This window comes from Periophthalmus magnuspinnatus, chromosome 16 (genome assembly GCF_009829125.3).
Source record: "Periophthalmus magnuspinnatus isolate fPerMag1 chromosome 16, fPerMag1.2.pri, whole genome shotgun sequence".
Classification (NCBI taxonomy): Eukaryota; Metazoa; Chordata; class Actinopteri; order Gobiiformes; family Gobiidae; genus Periophthalmus; species Periophthalmus magnuspinnatus.
Genome location: NC_047141.1, coordinates 17,066,021 through 17,084,199, shown reverse-complemented (window position 1 = coordinate 17,084,199; position 18,179 = coordinate 17,066,021). Strand labels below are relative to the sequence as shown.

The window sequence follows — 18,179 nt, the reverse complement described above, 5'->3', positions numbered from 1 at the left end:
GAAGCATGATATATCGCTACAGAGAAATTGCGATAATCGATATTATTGAAACTATTTTATGCCACTAATTAAGATTTAAATAATGCAAGAAAATCCCAGTAAACACTTTAATTAAAAGTTATGCACTTCAACAAATAAATAGCGGCATGTATCAATAATTAGCCATAAAAGGGACTTATTCACCCCTCTATAGCTCAAATCTTATCATATTACAACAAAAAACGCCCAAAATCTCCCAACTTTTGCAATAAAAAAGTACTCACGACACTGTTGATGGTAATTATCCTGACAGGTTTACATCTTGGCACCATTTATAACATCAGATCTTTGTGAAAAACATACTTACCGTCGTGTTTTTATTTTATGTTTTTGTGCACATTTAAGCAACCCTGCATATTTAGTCCCGCAACACTCTACATCAGCATGTTGTAACCCATGGCGACGTAAAGTTCACTTTTTTCTACCCCTCGACCCAGTTATGCCACACAACAGCCACTTTGCATTGGTGGAAACGCAAGCAAATGTTTATTTTTGACAATATATGTTCTCACAATCAGGTTAAGATTATAGTTAGGTACAAGAACAGGTATTTTGGTTAAGGTTAGGGCTTTGTTATAGGTTTGTCATCACCAGACTTGTTTCTAATTGTAATTTTAAGTTCACAAACTTTTGCGTTTTTGACACTACCATTGTTTTTAGCTTCATACAAACAGCTTCACTTTTCAATGTGCCAGCAGGTGTGGTGGTAATGCCCTCAGCTATTGTTTTCTTTAGACAAGTATGAGTCAGAAAGCGCAAATGATGCATACTATTGGGCCATTAGCCTAATGTCATGTTTTTGTTGTTAATGTGTGTACAGCTCCTATTATAAGCAGGTATGGTGGATAGTAGTGTTGCCATGATACTAAAATCCCTCATTCATCCAGAAATGTGGTCTTGCTCTGATACAGCTCAAGATCATTCTAAAGCGATTCATGAAAGGTTCATCACAGTATGAATGTGACTTTTTGTAGTATCGACACCTGCTCAAACATGCATCTAGTTTCGATACTAGTTTTAGCATCTGCTTTTCAATACTTTTGCCCAACCCTAGTCGACAGTTTGACATTTTGTACACAACATTCTGGACACATCTGTCTGATCTAATTTGTTGTTATAATTTTTGTCTTGTTTTCTATGCTAAACCTAATTAAAAGTCTAGCAGCTACTTGCTTATTCATAATTCACCCCGGTTATCTCTTTGTTGTAGCGGATCGAAACTTTTACCTGCATAATCTTCATAGCACAAAAAGAGCAAAAAAGGAGAAAGTCAAAGAGGAAAGTGAAAAGGCGAGTCAAGCTGTGAACAGAAGAAAGCAAAAAGGCGAGATCAGACCAAAAGACTAAAGGAGAGAGAGACTCGTCTGACGCATGGTGCAGGAAAGAGAGATAGAAAGAAAGAGAGAAAGAGAGGGAGACAGAGGGAGAGAGAGGGTAATCAGCAGGTAGCGGTGCGTGGGGCTGTGCTAGGGCCCTGCTGAGCTGTCTGCCCGGCCGCCCGATGAGCTCATGTCTGGCTCTAATGCCAATCTCCTCCACTGGCACACTGCCTCTCCACACCGCCACCCCGACACAAGCACCTACCCGACAAAGGCGGGGGGAGGGCGGACAAGTGAAGTGACTATAGGTGGGCTGGCTGGAGCTATGTTTATGTCCACTTCCTCCCGCCAGGACAGTCAGGGTCCAGACGTTTGGTAATGACACAGGAAGACAGCGCAGTAAACCTGAGGAGGGACATGTGTGTGTGCGGTTTTATTTGGCCGTAAACACCGGTGATTACAGAGCCGGGACAGGCAGCTTACAGCCTATCTGCTCTGCTCTTAAAGTCTGGGGGAATAGTTACAGACAGCGCACTGCAGAGGACAGCACTGGTCGTTTTATGGGGACGGTTCCACAAAAGGGGAGTCAAAAGTGGAGAGGACTGCTGTGGTTATTTTGTATAGTTCCTTTGCTATGAATCCCACTTGTTATTTTGCTGTTGGTGCCAAGTTTCTCATTTTTGACCACACAGTTGACTAGGGCTGTGCAGTTCATACAATTTCATTCTAAAGATCATCTTGGAGCTTTTTAATTTAGAGGTCAACACCCATTCATTTGTAAAAGCATGTCGTTTTGAGCAGAGTTCAGACTTTGGATGAATAAATTGGGCGTTTTTATGGCTTGGCAAGTCTTCCCTGCTTATTACAGCATAGTATACGGGAATTTACTGAGTGAAGTGTTTTTGCGCATTCAGGTGGGGCGGCAGTAGCTCAGCTGGTAGAGTATTTATCCATTGATCCGAAGGTTAGTAGTTCAAATCCCGCTCTCGACCTAAACGTCATTGGAAGAGCGATCAAATCCACTCAATCACAGGTTGGTGGTGCGGTTCCAGTTCCCACAAATAAATGCTGTCGCTGTGTCCTGGGGCAAGACACTTTACCCACCTCGCCCCCGGTGTCTGTGTGAATGGGTGTGTGTTTTCTTGATGTAAAGTGCCTAGAAGATGGAAAAGAGCTGTGTAAAAATGTGACAGATTTAAGTGGAACTGCCAACTTTTTGCACCAATAAATTATAAAAATGGCATAACTTTTCCCAACATTAATCTAACTAACAATCAGGATTTCACAATTATGCCACTAAACCAACTTAGTGTCTCTATAATGACAAAGGGAGCTAAAATGGCTTTGTTAGTGAAGTGTCTTGCCCAGAGACACAACAGCTGATCCAGGAGTGATCCAAGAGATGATTTGGTAGCCATACATCTCAATTTCAAAATCATTGTCTAGATAACTACCTTAGAAACCACAACTTTCCGGTTTATTTATCATGGTTATTGTCAGTCCAATCAAGTCGGTAACTAAACCTTTTCCTTGGTGTAACAAAATAACAAAAACCTTCTATTATCTATCATCCAGTTAACTCTCAGAACCATAGCTCAGTACTATCCCGGTGTCTCTACATATGTCATTTGGAGCTAAAACGGTCGGTGAGTAATATAGCATCTGTCCAACTTTTCCAGAGTGTAGTGTGACTGCAGTGGAGCCTGCGGCACTCTCCCAGACAGGTACAGGAGGAGGCCGGCCTGACTGGCGAAAATGATAGTCTGGCTTTATGAATGTATATAAACCACAGCTCTGCACCTGTGCCTGGACAGGAAATGACACGGCACCGCAGCCAAACAAGGTCAACAAGCTGCAAATCTGCTCTGTTTTATGGACCCGCTGCCTGAGAACTTTCTGTGACAGTGTGAGGTAGGTGGAGTGGACCAAAATGTACCCAGGTAAAAGTTAAGTCCACTGTACCTGAACTAATTCATTTTAAATAGTTTGCAGTAGTTCAAAGTTATTCCTCACTTGCCTTATGCATTACGCACATCCTAATTATTCACTGCAATGACTTCATAAGTGCTTTTTACAAGTTTCAGAGGTGAGAGCAGTGTTTTCCATGATGGTAAAGTTAGCGCAATTTTAGCCATATGCAGCCAGCACACAGCAAATTTATTTTGACTTCCAGAGCTGCATATAGGCAAGGCAAGGCAAGTTTGTTTGTCTGACACAATATATCTGTACTGAGGCAAGACAAAGTTTGTTTAAATATGTGGGAAAAAATCAGGCACAGGCTCTTTAGCAATAGGAAGTGTAGATATCCAAAGATGGAGTCATGGAAAAAGTACACAAATATGGTGTTCTGTGCAGATTAATAATATAAATAAACAAATCCTTAGTTAGTCAAAGTAGCATGACTGACCCAATGATACTTAAAGCTGGTTCTTGTAAAGTAATAAATATAAATTGTGTGTTTTCCTCCTGTATGCAGTGCTACAATTGACTGTGCTTGAGTAGTCCATCCTTGTTTCACTTCGCTATCTTGAAAAAGTTATTCTAAAGCCATCAGGTGTGGAAGAAGTATTCACTTTTGTTACTTAAGTGAAAGCAGAGATACCAGAGCAAGTAAAAGTGTCACATGAAAAATCAACTTAAGTAAAAATATCAAAGTATCTGTTAAAAAAGTGAACTTAAAGAGTAAAAAGTAAAGTATTTTGCACAGGTTTTGAGGTCTAATAAAGCTTCAGGTGTTGTGAGTTTGTTAAAGATTTGTTCAACAAAAACAATTGAATCAATAGGGTTTTTTTTCCTATCTGTTTTTATTTGTATATTTTTGTTTGCTCAAATTATGAACATGTTAAAAATACACCCTCAGGCTTTTTAGCAGGTCTCAAACAATCAAATGCTAAATGTAGTGAAGTAAAAGTAAAAAGTGTCCAGTTTAATATTCATTTTACTTTGCTGCTTTTACTTTATTACGTTTCGGCACTGAAAGCCATGCACATGCCCGAAAATGAATGCATGTGAATGTCAACGATGTGCCAAAGGGTTTGTGCAAGTTTAAATTTAAAAACGTATTCCTATCATGGTTTGAAAATCGCGTAATGCAGCTTGAAGTCTTGGAGATTGTGAGAAAATGGACATTTCCCAAACAAAAAGAAGTGACTTTACTTCTCCGTTTCATCCCAGTTGATTAACCTGATAGCAGATAAAATTTGAGTAGATGGTTGTATCTTTTGTTGCTTTGCCGTATAGCCTTTCTGACATGTGCAAGCAGAATCAAAGTGAAATGGGTGTTTTTTATTCATGAATTTGTAAAATAGCCAAATTTCAACACCTGGAATGTTTTTTTTTTTACCCTTTTTACCCTTACAGGTCTTGTCTTCTCGCCCACATCTTTCGGTCTGTCTTGCTCTGTCAGTTGCAGAGATGCACTGTGGTTCATTCATGAATAAATCTGTTCAGTATCAGGGCTGATTTCGATTTGTTGTTTTGTTCTGACAGGATAGAAGATACTAAGATTTGTGACTGAAAGACTGCTATAGTCTTATGCTTATGTATGCTTATGATTAAGTATAACAGACAACACATCAAACTATCAAAAATATCTTGATTTTTTTTTTTTTTTTTCTTTTGAGATATGCATTTAAAAAGAACAACTGCAGAATTGATTAGCCCTGCCTCTTTGTAGTGGCATTTCACATCACTAGGGAGCAGATTTCCATTCATGTGTTTTTATTGTTGAAAATTTGTGATCTGGCATTTTAACAATACATGTATGATCTGGAATGTGATTATTTTAAATACAAGTTACTACAGGGCTGTGAGCGGAGATAGGAAGTAGGTGAAAACTATTTTGGGCCACTCAAGTCTCAAATACAGGACAATGCAGGATTACTCCAACACACATGAACCATTTTTCAGTTCACCTACTTCATCTTTATTTATACAGGGAGAATTTGAGATAATTTATCATTTTGAGGTTGAAGGAGACAGTTATAACATAGTTAACTGTTTTTACACAATCTGTCCTCTTTGAGTATGACCTGTACAGCCAAAATGGTCACTAGGTATGACAGGTGTAGGATACTGCTGGCTAATGACTTCCAGAGTAGGGCTGTCCTGTCCCCCTCACATGCATTCATTCATGCTCCCTCAGGCATGTATGGGACACCCAGGTCAGGACAATAACCAATTAGCCTCAAATGTAAACTCAACTGACAGACAAGCACTCACTCTCACCTGCATGAACCAGGGCCACTTTAGAGTCAGTAGTTCTCCTCACACGTGCGTGACTGTGGACATTGGAAGGAAGTCAAATATTTAAGGAGGACATATGCAGAGTCTACTGAGATCTTGTGCCGTTTTGTAGATTCAATCCATAACCACCTTAAGATATGAGGAAGGACTACTAACACTGTCCCCCGTCACCATATATTAAATATTATGAGATGAAATAGTTACTTTAACATCATGAAAGCTGTCCTCTTACTGTTTTAAAAAGGTACTACAATCAATTGCCTTAACCTGCATTTGGACACATACACGTTTTTCTCACTCGTAACTCTTAACCGCTGGGGTATAGGTAGTGACGATTCAGATCAGAGAGAGTCTTTTTATGTTTAAACCAACTGGATTTAAGCACTGAAACTCGCAACCCAAATAATAGACTCATGTGAGGCTCATTCTGATTGGATAAACGTCTTGAGAACCAAATTATCAAATCATAACATAAATAAGTGTCCAATATTTGTGTAATAAAATATAAATCAGCATATAATTGACTAAAAGCTACATTTGTTTGCCTTGTATCTGGGGACACAGATAGGTTAAGTTCTAAATCCAAATCTTATAAACAGTTCCTTTACTTACTAACATATTATTTCAACTATACAATACATTTGAGGTGTAAATTATTACTCCCCTTAATGCAGTCAAATAAAACCCATCTGATTACAATTGCTTTTGTCACATCCCAGAAAATATATTTATATTTGCATACTTTTTTTTTTTACTGAATTCAAAGACAGCAAAGCCATATTTAGCATTTAAACACTGGACAACATATTTAATGAATGGAGACAAAATTGGTAAATACTTAAATACTGATTGTACAATTAATTTTGACTTATAATTTGATTTATTCCATTACGAGTTGTATTTTAGCTTACGTTCGACCATAACTCTACACAAAATCCATGTTTCAGCTGTCATGTGGCCTGTCATTTGACCCGTTTTTGTTTTTTTGTTACTAGCAAGAGCATGATCTGAATTTGAACATACAGTACATGATTAGGTAACGTAAAAAAAAGTCAGACTAAACAATGCTATCACAAAGGCGCATCTGCTGTGCTCCGTCGTTGTCTCTGAGATAGGATCTGATGGTTGGTCGTGTGATGGAGGCTGCACCCTTCGCTGGAATGTTTAGGACGCTTTAGTCTTAGTGCGGAGGATAAACAGCTCTACATTCTGTTGTGTAAATCTTCTGTAACATGTTACTTCATGTTCTTGGTTTTTCTGTAGCCTCCCGTACTAATACCACCACAAAACTGCCATAATGGTGGAAATGCACGACCACTGTTGATTCCTGCGCTTCTGGTTCATCAGCCATGTCAAAGCAAATAAATCTTTTTAATATTTGTGCAACTATAAATTAAATGTTCTTGGTACAATTTACAAGTTAGAGTTAAAGGGCCCATATTACGCTATTTTCGGATCCATGTTATAATGTTTCTTTATCAAAAACATACCTGAAGTTTTGTTTTGTTTCATTCACACAACCCCTGCATATTTAGGCTGAGACGCTCAAACAGAAAACACTCTGTTCCACCTTGTGATGTCATGTGGTAATACAGGAAGTGCTCCACAACATCTTTAAACTCCATACACTAGAATCATTTGTATAGTTTCAGCCCTGGAATGTCCAATTTCTACTGGGCAAAAAGTAAAAGGTTGTTAACTTGAAAACTATTGCTTCGTGACATCACAAGGTGGAATGGAGCATTTTGAGCGCTGGAGATGCAGACAGACTAGTAATGCTACTCAAACTTGTGTGAATGAAACAAAACACAACTCCAAGTATGTTTTTGAGGAGGTAACAACATTCTAACATGGCTTAAAGCTTAAAGAGTCGATTTTGCTTAATACAGGACCTTTGATATGGTCTCAATTTATAGTTATTCTATCGAGTTAATGTCTTTGTGAGTTTGCCGTAAACTCTGAAATTACCTCTAAATGCAAGTTGCGGAAAATTAAATCAATAAGAAAAGCACGATATACAATGTTGCTTCATTTTCCCCCTAACAGGTAAACAGCACTTTTTTGCAGTCTAAGTTACACTATTGTTGAGGTGATAATGGTAATCTTCTTCCCCCGGGCAACTAAACACACAGTATTAGTGCCGCAAGCAGGTGCCATGAGATTTTGGGTCTTACATGAAAGAGACACATGCCAAACAACAAGCTGACAATGACATTCTCAATTTGTGACCCGACAACAGCTTATACCGTTTAATGCTTTACTCACTACTCTACTCAGTGATTCTGCAGAAATCCACAATGCTTTTCAGGCCACTGCTATTTGTCTTTTCTTTCTTTTTTGTTGTAGCCGTGTTTGTTTTGACATGAACAGACCATGCATATCCTTGATAGGTTCATCCACCTGTCAATCAAGATCTTTTGAACTCAGGGAGATAAAAACAGTTTCCAGGCTACCTGCCTTTGTGAAGTACTGGAGGAAGTGTGTATACTTGGCCGGCCATGGGGCTCCACTGTGTGACATTAAATCTTGTATCTATCTTGCAATTTTCAATTGTGTTTCTTGCCTCTCCACAGATCTGACTTGTAACTTGGTCTGATGTTGTCACCTGCTTCTTACAATGGCGAGAGCAATAGTTTAATGCAATACTGTGGAACTTTCCAGGCAAAGCAATGACATCTGTAGATACATAGTACAGCAATGGATTTGGCAAGAGTTTTGGTAAAGTATGGCAAAACTTTATTTTTGCCATAACAAATCAGGCACACTTGGTTTGATTGACAACTCCCACCGTCCTCCCACTCCAGAAAGAGTTTGACAAGAGTGAAGATGTGTCTTATCATTTTAATGCCTGGAACTGTAAATCCTCTGCTCCCATCCAGATTTCCTCAAAGTCGTTACTGCTGTGCACATGGGGTTATGAGTCTGGAGATGGCCCACTCTCTGCAGCTGTCCATATGCATCCTAGTTGCACCTTTAGGGTCAGACTCTGATTACAGCTCCACACACGAGATGGCTGTTTGTCTGGTGTCTTGTGACCATAGAGTGGATAACTTTTACATAGTGATACACAAGAGTGAGTAGTGCTTATGTATCAAGGAACGCACAGGCATGAATCGGATGGACTGTAACCATGGATGGTTTGGTGTGGAGCTTTTACTGCTAACAAGGTCTTTATATTATCATTTTTAAAAGTCTAAACACCACAAATGACCATGGGAGTTACTGCTGTGATTTAAAAAAAAAAAAAAAAGCATATTTTTTAGAATTTGTCTTTCAATAAAGCAACTGTGAGTTTCTGGAGGTGGCATGTCACCTCCATCATTTCGTGGAAGTAGAAAGTTAAAACCAGACTTAGACTAGAACATTATACATAGAAATGCAAGTTTGATGCCATACCAGGAAATATAACCAAAAGAACAACATTTCAAAGACAAGCAGGTAGAGACCTTTCTCCATGCCAAATGATGATTTTGTGGAGATGCAAACCCACACAGTTAGTATGGATTTTTTGTTTGTTTGTTTGTTTGTTTTTGTTTATTTTATTTTTTTCTTTTCAATAAAATAAAGCAATTGCAAAATCTAGTTTAGAGCTATAATCCTGGCTGTCCTCAAGGCTTAAATGGGGCATTTTTTTTCTTTCTTTCTTTCTTTCTTTCTTTCTTTCTTTCTTTCTATCTATATATGTATCTATACACATACAACACGCTTGTCAATAGAAAAAATACACTTTAAGACTAGAAAATATTATTATTAAACTGGTATTTGAAATTAAAATCATAACCGAATGCTCCTTATCAAAAAGGTTTATAATTTCACCTGAGCCCATCACTAAATGGCCATCATTTGAATTCTGACCTATCCATGCTCCTATTTTCTGTATTAGCATATAACCTATCTGGTGCACTAGTGTATGGGACCCAGTGCACGTGGGAGTCAGGTTGCCGTGACAGTGGCTCTGCTCCTCACTGCTCCTTAAATGTCAGTAGGTGAAGAAGAAGCACTTGTGAAGCGATGCAAGCTCCAAGAGGACTCCAGCCACCATTAAAAAGGCCCACAAGGTCAACAGGGCCCTCTTTAACTGCTTTATATTATCTGATATAGAAAGCATTGGCTCTTTAGATCACTGTATGTATGTGTGACTACAGATACCAGCGTGCCCTCGCTTATCTCCAACATGCTGATTCATGCCACTTTTGGGTTGTTGGTATATGATTGTAGACATTTTCCAAGATTTCAGTTATTTGGCTTGAGTATCCCATAAACAAATTATTTGTATTAAGTATTTCCCCTACATAGACTCCATATTATTAGACTGCTGGCACATTGCTTACTTTACTTCTTGATCACTTACTTCCACAGTACGGCATTAAACGTGGATTTATTCAATTACTGGTGTTTTAATAAACAGTTAAAAATATACCTAGAAATACGTTCATTCTCATTGTGTGTGAAGTTGTCTCTCCACAGATTGAACTTGTAAATTGGCCTAGTGACATCAGCTGCTTCTCTCCACGTTGATAGATATGTTTAATGCCATACTCTGGTACATTTCAGGCAAAGCATCTCCATGGAGATAAACAGGTGGCTGGCTCGCCACTAGAAAAGTTGCATAGTCCACCTTGAAAAGTTTCTTCATTTTCTACTATGTATTATATATGATTATCTAATCATTCTAAAAGCATAGTTCTCCATACAGTCTCATTTGACACAGTTTGCCTTGTACACAATACTGATGTGTCACATAAAGCAGAAGTTGTTTTGACTTCCTTCTCGCCTATTGTGTGCTATCAGATATTTGATCTGTAACAGGAAGCAGATGACTGTCTGGGATTGCTATATGACCTGTGTGCAGACTTCTGCAAAGCATTATGCACAACAACATTCTGATACACAATGCACCAAGCTGTAGAAATCTGATTTATAAATGCAAGTTGCATTCATTTATACTAGGTCAAAAATGTTTTAGAATTTACCTTAACTATGTGACCTGATGTTTGTCTCAAAGTATGCATGCTTTCGGGCTCACCTTAACTCATTGTATTGCTAATTATTATAACGTTGTCTATTGAATTCAACTGAAAGCTGTTTATAAACTGAATCCATAAATCTGTATTCACGCTTCTTTGACCTTAAAGTGCATATTCTTATTAATTCTAATTGTAATTCAAATTATTACCTGGTTTCGTGGCATAGGACCTCTGGTAAATATTTGTTTTACATCAGTTAAGTAGCTGTTTGTTAAAAAAAAAATTAAAAAATGAAAAGAATAATACGAAAATATAGGAAGTAGTTCTAAAACAAAATACCTACATCATCAACCCTGAAAATTCCACCCAATTTACACACATGAAGGCATTTTTCTTGCAGTACAAACCATCTTTTAACAAAATAAAGGAGTTGCTGTTTATTTTTATCAATTTAATCATAACTTCTGTCTAATGGAGCTCAACAGTCCAGCCCACTTCAAAGTCCGCTCCAGTTCCGGAAGCAAATTTTCCATACATTTTCCCCATAGACTTTTCAAAAATTCAAATATTAAAAGGCATCACAGAGGCTAACCAGCTACGTGCTTGCTAATATCCATAACACGGTTGTTTTAACTCCAAAAAGCAGGTTTAAAAGGCAAGATTTGGCAAAAATAATATTATAGGTCTTGTGGTCATTAGTTACAACATTGCTGATTAGCCCTGCGCAAGCTTTTAAACTGTTATTATAAATTTTTTCAGAATGTCTATGAGGAAAATTAATGGGAAATTTACTTCCAGAACCAGGGGGTGGGCGGTCACTGTTGAGCTCCATTTAGACAAGTTTTGGCCCTTGTTAACATGCTAGGTTGCTAGGTAACCGTTACAGAATTACCTCTAGGTATGTCACATCTGCTGCCCATGTCCAACCAGGATATAAAAACACAAACTTTACCAAAATCTTAAAACAAAAATGTGCATTCTGATCTGTCATATGCACTTTAAATGTCTGTATGTCTGCCCTATCATCCACCTGTGTAAAGCATATAGACTCTACCAGATTGGGAACGTTATTCTTCTCTTTCCAGGACTTCACTTTGCAATTTAAAAGCAATTTAGTCTCAGTATGAATTTTCGTTCCTCCTATTTTTTGCATTTTGTCTACCTTTTTTTCAGCAGAACATAGCGCGTCTGGATAATATAAGCTGCAGGAAGTAACTGTTTCATTTTGTCTGTGTCCTCCTCTGTGTTTCCCTGAAGACGTGGTGTAATTGATTCAAAGCTTAAGTCCGTGCCCCCGGAGAGAGCTTGGGTTTCTTCAAGTCTGTAGTGACAAAGATGTGAGGCTAGACACCAGAGAATCCAAAGTGTTTTTCCAGTCCATGTTTGGGGATGAATCATGCAACATATTCATAACATTTTTGAGCGCTCTCCACAAGATGGCGCTGTGGAGTGGTAGAGGCTGTGGTCAGATAGCGCGGTGGGAGCTGGGAATGTGATGGTTTTACAGGGAGGGGGAGGGATGGCCTTGTTAATGCTTGGGCCTGCTGAAGATGGGACTATGGAAAGCAGTTTGGGTTGAGTTTTAGCACAGACATAGCAACTGTCTTACGTAGAAGTTGAGTTAAAAGTGTCATGTTAGGAATGAGGTACGTATAGGCCTGTCACGTTCTAGCTGCACTGATCGAATCTTATCATTGTGTTATTTTCTCGGTGCACAATGATGAGGTCCAACACTTGCTTGTCTCTTTGTAGATGCTGTTTACCTCAAATGTTCATTGGTGTGGCATTAAACATACTACTAATACTTTATCTTATATTCACTGAACTATCTGTTTTGGCTGAATAATGACATAACAACGTTCATTCTTACTCTGAGGGAGGTTGCCAGTCACAGTAATAATGACTTGTAAGACCCTGGTGGTTTCGTCTGCTGTTTCCATGGAGATAGATAAATATAATGCCATACCGTGGAGCATGCTAAGCAAAAAATGACTCAGTGAGGACAATAAGATGGCAGAAAAGTCACATATAGTGCATCTTTAATGTCTTAGTCTCCAGTTTACACTCTAGATTAACTATGGATTAGCCGTGATGTCTAAATTAGGTGTAAAGTGTTGTTCCAGAGAAATTTGCCCTCTGCATGTGACCTATCCCACGGTCATGAGCACATACACAGTAGCTAAAGGTTGACTCTACTGCGCATGTTTTTGGTTGATGGTCAAATGGGGAACACCCAAGAATAGTCTGTTTCTGATTAGACATACAGGCCCCCACACAGAGAATATCCCTCTGAAATAACTCCATGAAATAGAGTTGGTTGTAGTCCAGGTCTAGCAGTAGTTTAGATCTTGTTTGCCACTGCTAGGATTGTTCACGTACAGTGTTTAAACAATTTAGTTTTTTAGTTTTTGTGTATTTTTTCCTTTTCTTTGGTTAAATTTTGGCTAATCGAGTTCAGTCGTTTTGTCTCACTCCCCTTTAAGCAACCTTTCACTAATTGTTTTACTGCTTATTCATAATCTTTTACAGTTATAGTTAAAGAGGCCAATTTGAGTCACAGTTTAACCTTGATTTTGTGCTTATAAGTTGCTGGGTAAGCCCTTGTTTAGTTCTCGTTTGGGCCTATTTTTAGCCCATCCTTTGCTGCCATGTTCTCTACAGTTCTTGTCACATAAAGGAAATAATCTTTTTGATGGGACAACTGGGTCATGCTCTGATTCCAAACAGTTGGAAAACAATGCCACATGTGGAGAACTCCTGAACAAGCACGAATAGTTTTTGTGAGCAGGAAAACCCCTCCCCTCCATCTCCCAGCACCCCCGCTGCTACCCCCCGGTGGCCAAAAATAGACATATAGATCCATGTGCCAGGCGTGGGTAACCCTTTATAATAACTACTTTTTTAATAGCTTTAATAAAATATGTACAAAGACTTAATTCATAATGGACAAATTCTTTATTAAAACTTATTCATGCTTAATAACTACTTAATTAACACCCTCAAGCTCAATAACTTACTTATTTACTTTTTTGTTTATGCTTTATTAAGGCTAATTTAGATGTAGTTAGTGGTACCCAGGCATGATAGTATGTAACTTGAGATGGAAAGTCAGCCGCATGATTGTATGGAAATAGAAATTTAAAACCATACTTCGGAACATTCTCTACAAGTTACGTTTTATGCCATAGTGTCGAAGCTAATAGCCATAGAAACAACATTTCTTTGGCTATCAGCTTCTTCAGCTTCCTGCCTTCCTCCAGGCCAAATAACAATCCCGTCTATAATGATAAAATGTGGTGTTGTTTTTTAAAGCTCTTATGGCCGTAAGATTTCAAAACTTTGTTAAGAAGAGAAACGTATAGTTAAGTAAATAACCAAATCATTATAACTTTCGTTCAAATATGGGACCAATAGATATGTCATGGTGAGACAGGATCATTTCTGTTGTGTCCTATTACATATATATATTAATAGTCAAAGCAGATCAGAAACATATTAAATGTATTATATATATAGAATTGTGAGATAGGGCCATAGCCTCTAACATAACCACTAGGGGTCAGTAGAACAGATCATAGATATTAGCAGACGACTCTATTGTTGGTGTATGAAAGCCTTTCCTTTCACCATTCCCCCAGCCAGAAGCCAAAAATAGACATACATCCACGCGCCAACCATGATCACCCCATCAACCTAAAGTTAGTATTCCTCAAATACACGATGAGACAGACCCTTCCCCTGAGAGAGAGAGGGAGAGACAGAGGGAGAGAGGGAAGATTGTGCAGACTGGCATTTGGTTTGGGGAGAGAGGGAGAGAGAGGAAGGGGGAGGGGAGCTGGTAGACTGGAGTGCATTTGGTATTCAGCCTAGGCTAGTATTTATCTGTCTGCTGGCTGTCTGGTCTGGTCTGCCCTGTTAGTGGTGTCACCCTGCATGCTCCCCAGGGGACTAAATTGACGCAGTAGACAGACAGACAGTGTGTGTGTGTGTGGGTGTGTGTGTGTGTGTGTGTGTGTTTGGCTGTTTAGAGGGGTCCATGGATGAGAGGATGTCTGGATACAGTGCTTGGCTGACTGGCTAACTGTCTGTGTGTACGTGTTTTATATATTTATGTATGGGTAAATATTTGAATGACCTCATAAATGGTCGCACTAAACATGGCGCTCCCTAGGCTCTGGACAGTTGTATATTGTGTTAATAAAAGATGAGTTCAGTTCATGTGTTGGAGTTGTCTGGCTGAATCATTATAAAAACATGATAGCAAATATGGGGGAAAAAAAATCTATGACTTTTAATGATAACCATGACATGATATTGTCTCTAAACGAGGGTCAATGCTGAAATCACAGTTAAAGAAAATAATGAGACCGACATGTAAAATTGAGCAGGGCCAAGTGCACTGTCAATGTCAAGACACAGGTCCTGACACAATGCAATGGAATCCCTTCAAACTGTTGTAAAATTTAACAATCCGAGAACTGGCTAGTGGGTGTCAACTCATGAGCTCAGGGAAATACTTTAAATGGTCAAAGAAGGTTACACAGACTTGGAGAAGCACTGGAGTAAATCAAACACCAGCCACAATAGGTCCGTAAAGTCACCGTTTAAATGGGACGTAGTATACATAGTTATATATCTTTTTAGCTTTTTATCACGCTGTTTTTATCTGATCCAAAACATGCCTCAAGTTTTATTTATTTTGTTCATTAAGTTGTCTTTAACTGAGCCTCGGAAATCCCTCTGGTTCTATGTTCTTTAGATTCTTACATAAACAACTGGAAAACCGGAAGTTGTGAAGTTGATAAGCCATCACCAGACTCACTCTGAGAATTTCTGCATTCTGTCCTCAAACTGCTTTCACTATGGAAATATTAACTTGCTGGTCATGTTGCTAATCGCTATTTTTGTTTTTCATGGTTCACTCCCACTTCTGCTAGCAGATGGCCTAAACAATATCAGAACCCTAGTTTTTCCAAAGAAGTGGGATGAATATGAAGCCTGGAATTTCAATGTTTATGTTCAGATATTGTCACCCTTGTGAGATGGGTTCAGTGGTTATTGCCCAAATAATAACGCAATATGTAAAAATGTTCATGTGTATTATGTTTAGCACTGACTATGACCACAAACATTGTAAGGAAAAAAAAAATCATTTCATGTTTTTGCTCTTGTTGATGAGACGGCAATGGTTCAATTTGTTGCTTCAGTAAAATGATGACAGCTGCCAGCCGTTTTCTAAATTACATCAGGGTCACACATCTATTTTTCCTTCTCCCCTCTCTCCGAAAGTGTCACTTCACTCATGGGCGGAAGTCAAGGAAAATATTTTGCATGATGGGAAGTGGAAGTTGGCTAGTGATGCGACGCTTAATGCACAACATCTGTCGGAGGTCCTTGCTTTTCCCATTTACTTATTTCCCTTCACAGAGGTCCATTTGCTTTTATTGCCTTTGGTTACCAGCATTTTCGGAATAAAGTGTTAAACCCCCGCCAGCCTCTTGCACTCACACGGGTTTCAGTCAAAAGCTAGATGAGATTTTTTATGTATGGATCTAAAATGTTGCTTTTATGGGTTGCTGCAGGTTGTGTGGAGCTGAAAAGACTGCTTTGTTCCATGATATGTGAGAAACTGTTGATATGGCCTAAGGTTGACAATGTTGTTATGGAGAGTCGGGGCTGGACAGGGTTACATTTTTCCGTATACATTTATAAGTAATGAATGTGGAATATGTTATGTTCAGTTAAAGAAACACTGTGTGACACTGAAAAAATAACCGCTTCTCGTGGCATGATGGCCTCTAGTCTATAACAAAAACATCTCCAGTTTGATTCCTACAACATATAATACCATATTTTATTCATTTTCCCCATCAACTACATCACTTATATATATATATATATTTTATTATTATTACATATATACAGCTTAATATGCTAATCTGCTATGGTTTTCTGGACAGTGAGAAGCTCAGATCAGGCGCAGTTCTGGAGATGTGCTCAAGGACCCTGCATTGTGATAGTCCCTGGACAGTCAGTGCCATTGAAACATGGGTCAAATTCAGATGGTTTAGTTTTAGTTTTAATTGAATTAGTTGAACATAAATACTTAAATTGCTCCATAGAATAAAATGTTGTGTGATAGCCACTACTGCTCATGACTCTCTCTAGTGGTAGAACATGGTATAAAATATATTCTCATCAAAAGTGTAACCTTTGATATCATAATCTTCCATCATTTTTTACTCATTCGCTTTACTTAAAAAACTAGTTTGCATATTATAAAAAGTGTTGCCCAAAATAATGGCTGTACCTCCAGTCTTGAATACTTTTGTTCACTTGAAATATAAACTTATATTAATGTTAGCAACCATGATAGCAGACAGCTTCCTAAAGTGTGCTATAGGCCCTGCTGTCCTAGGGAGACATTCAGAGCTTTCTCCGATTTGAACAGCCTGGTTTATTTATAGACTGCAGACAGTTTCTGGCTGGAGAGCGTTTGTGCGTGCGGGGTGTGAGTGTTGCACTGTTAGTTAGACTCACAGAGGAAGTGTTGCTGCTGGGGGAGGAGAGGGTGAGGTGGGGGTGAGGTGAGGGTGAGCTGGGGGTGAGCTGGGGGGGGTGGGTGGGGGTCTAGCCTCTGAGCTGCACATGTGCCCCAGACCCACAGCCCGGTGCAGGGGGTCAGCTCAAGGTTAGCCCCTTCAAAGCTCTGTCTCCATTGGCTGTGTCCCGCCGTAACAAGGGAGTGAAACTTGAGGCACCCTCCCATCCCAGCCCTCCCCAAATAACGCAGGGTGCAGGCGGATGGTCCCATGCACGGCCCCCCTCTTTCCTTCTCCCTCTCTCTCTCTCTCTCCCTCTATCTCCACTGCTCTGCTCTCATTGCCATTGTCAGAGCGCGACCTGGCCGTCTGCTCGCTCTGAGTCAGGTCAAACCCCCCGCACCTCCTCTCCTCTGCCCCAGCCATGTGCACCCTCCCTCCCCAAGCACTCTCTCAGACATACAGTACAAGTCCTGTCCCATCCCTCACTTGGTGCTGCATTCAGGAACAGCTCGGACGACCCAGTTTTTTGTTTTTTTTTCCTCTCTCCCTACACTCCATAAGTTTATGTGTTTCTTTTAGGAGTTACCAAACTAGTAATTATATGTTGTATGATTTCAAAGTAATAAACTCACACTATGAACTGGTTATCATTAAATTTGGATTTTGTATCTAAACGTAATCTCGCCCAAACAATACAAAATGTTACAGAATATTTTCTTTAATGTTGAATTTTTTAGTAACCAGCTTATGATAAAATATTATCTTTTAAAAAATAAAAATCTTGCAATTTCCTATTACCAAAATGAACATTAACATTGCATTGCACCCTGACAATTTAGTTGCATCACTCTTATCCATTTTTTAGCACTTAAAAGGCAACATAACCACGCACAAACTGATCTTACACTTTTATAGTCTTAATTAATAATGCATCCTGATGAAATATGAATGTCTATTGTAGCTTAAACCCTGTACTCAGGTTTCAAATGATATCAAACACAAGCCTCTGAAGAATCACATGTATAATTTCTACATTTGTGGATACTATAGCCAGCTTGGACAAT

General features: G+C 39.0%; 1 protein-coding gene across 1 annotated transcript in view; it reads left to right on the top strand.

Moving 5' to 3' along the window:
* LOC117383380 (low-density lipoprotein receptor class A domain-containing protein 4-like) overlaps positions 1 to 18,179 on the top strand; it is a 288,281-nt gene that overhangs the window by 211,216 nt on the left and 58,886 nt on the right. The window lies entirely within an intron of this gene.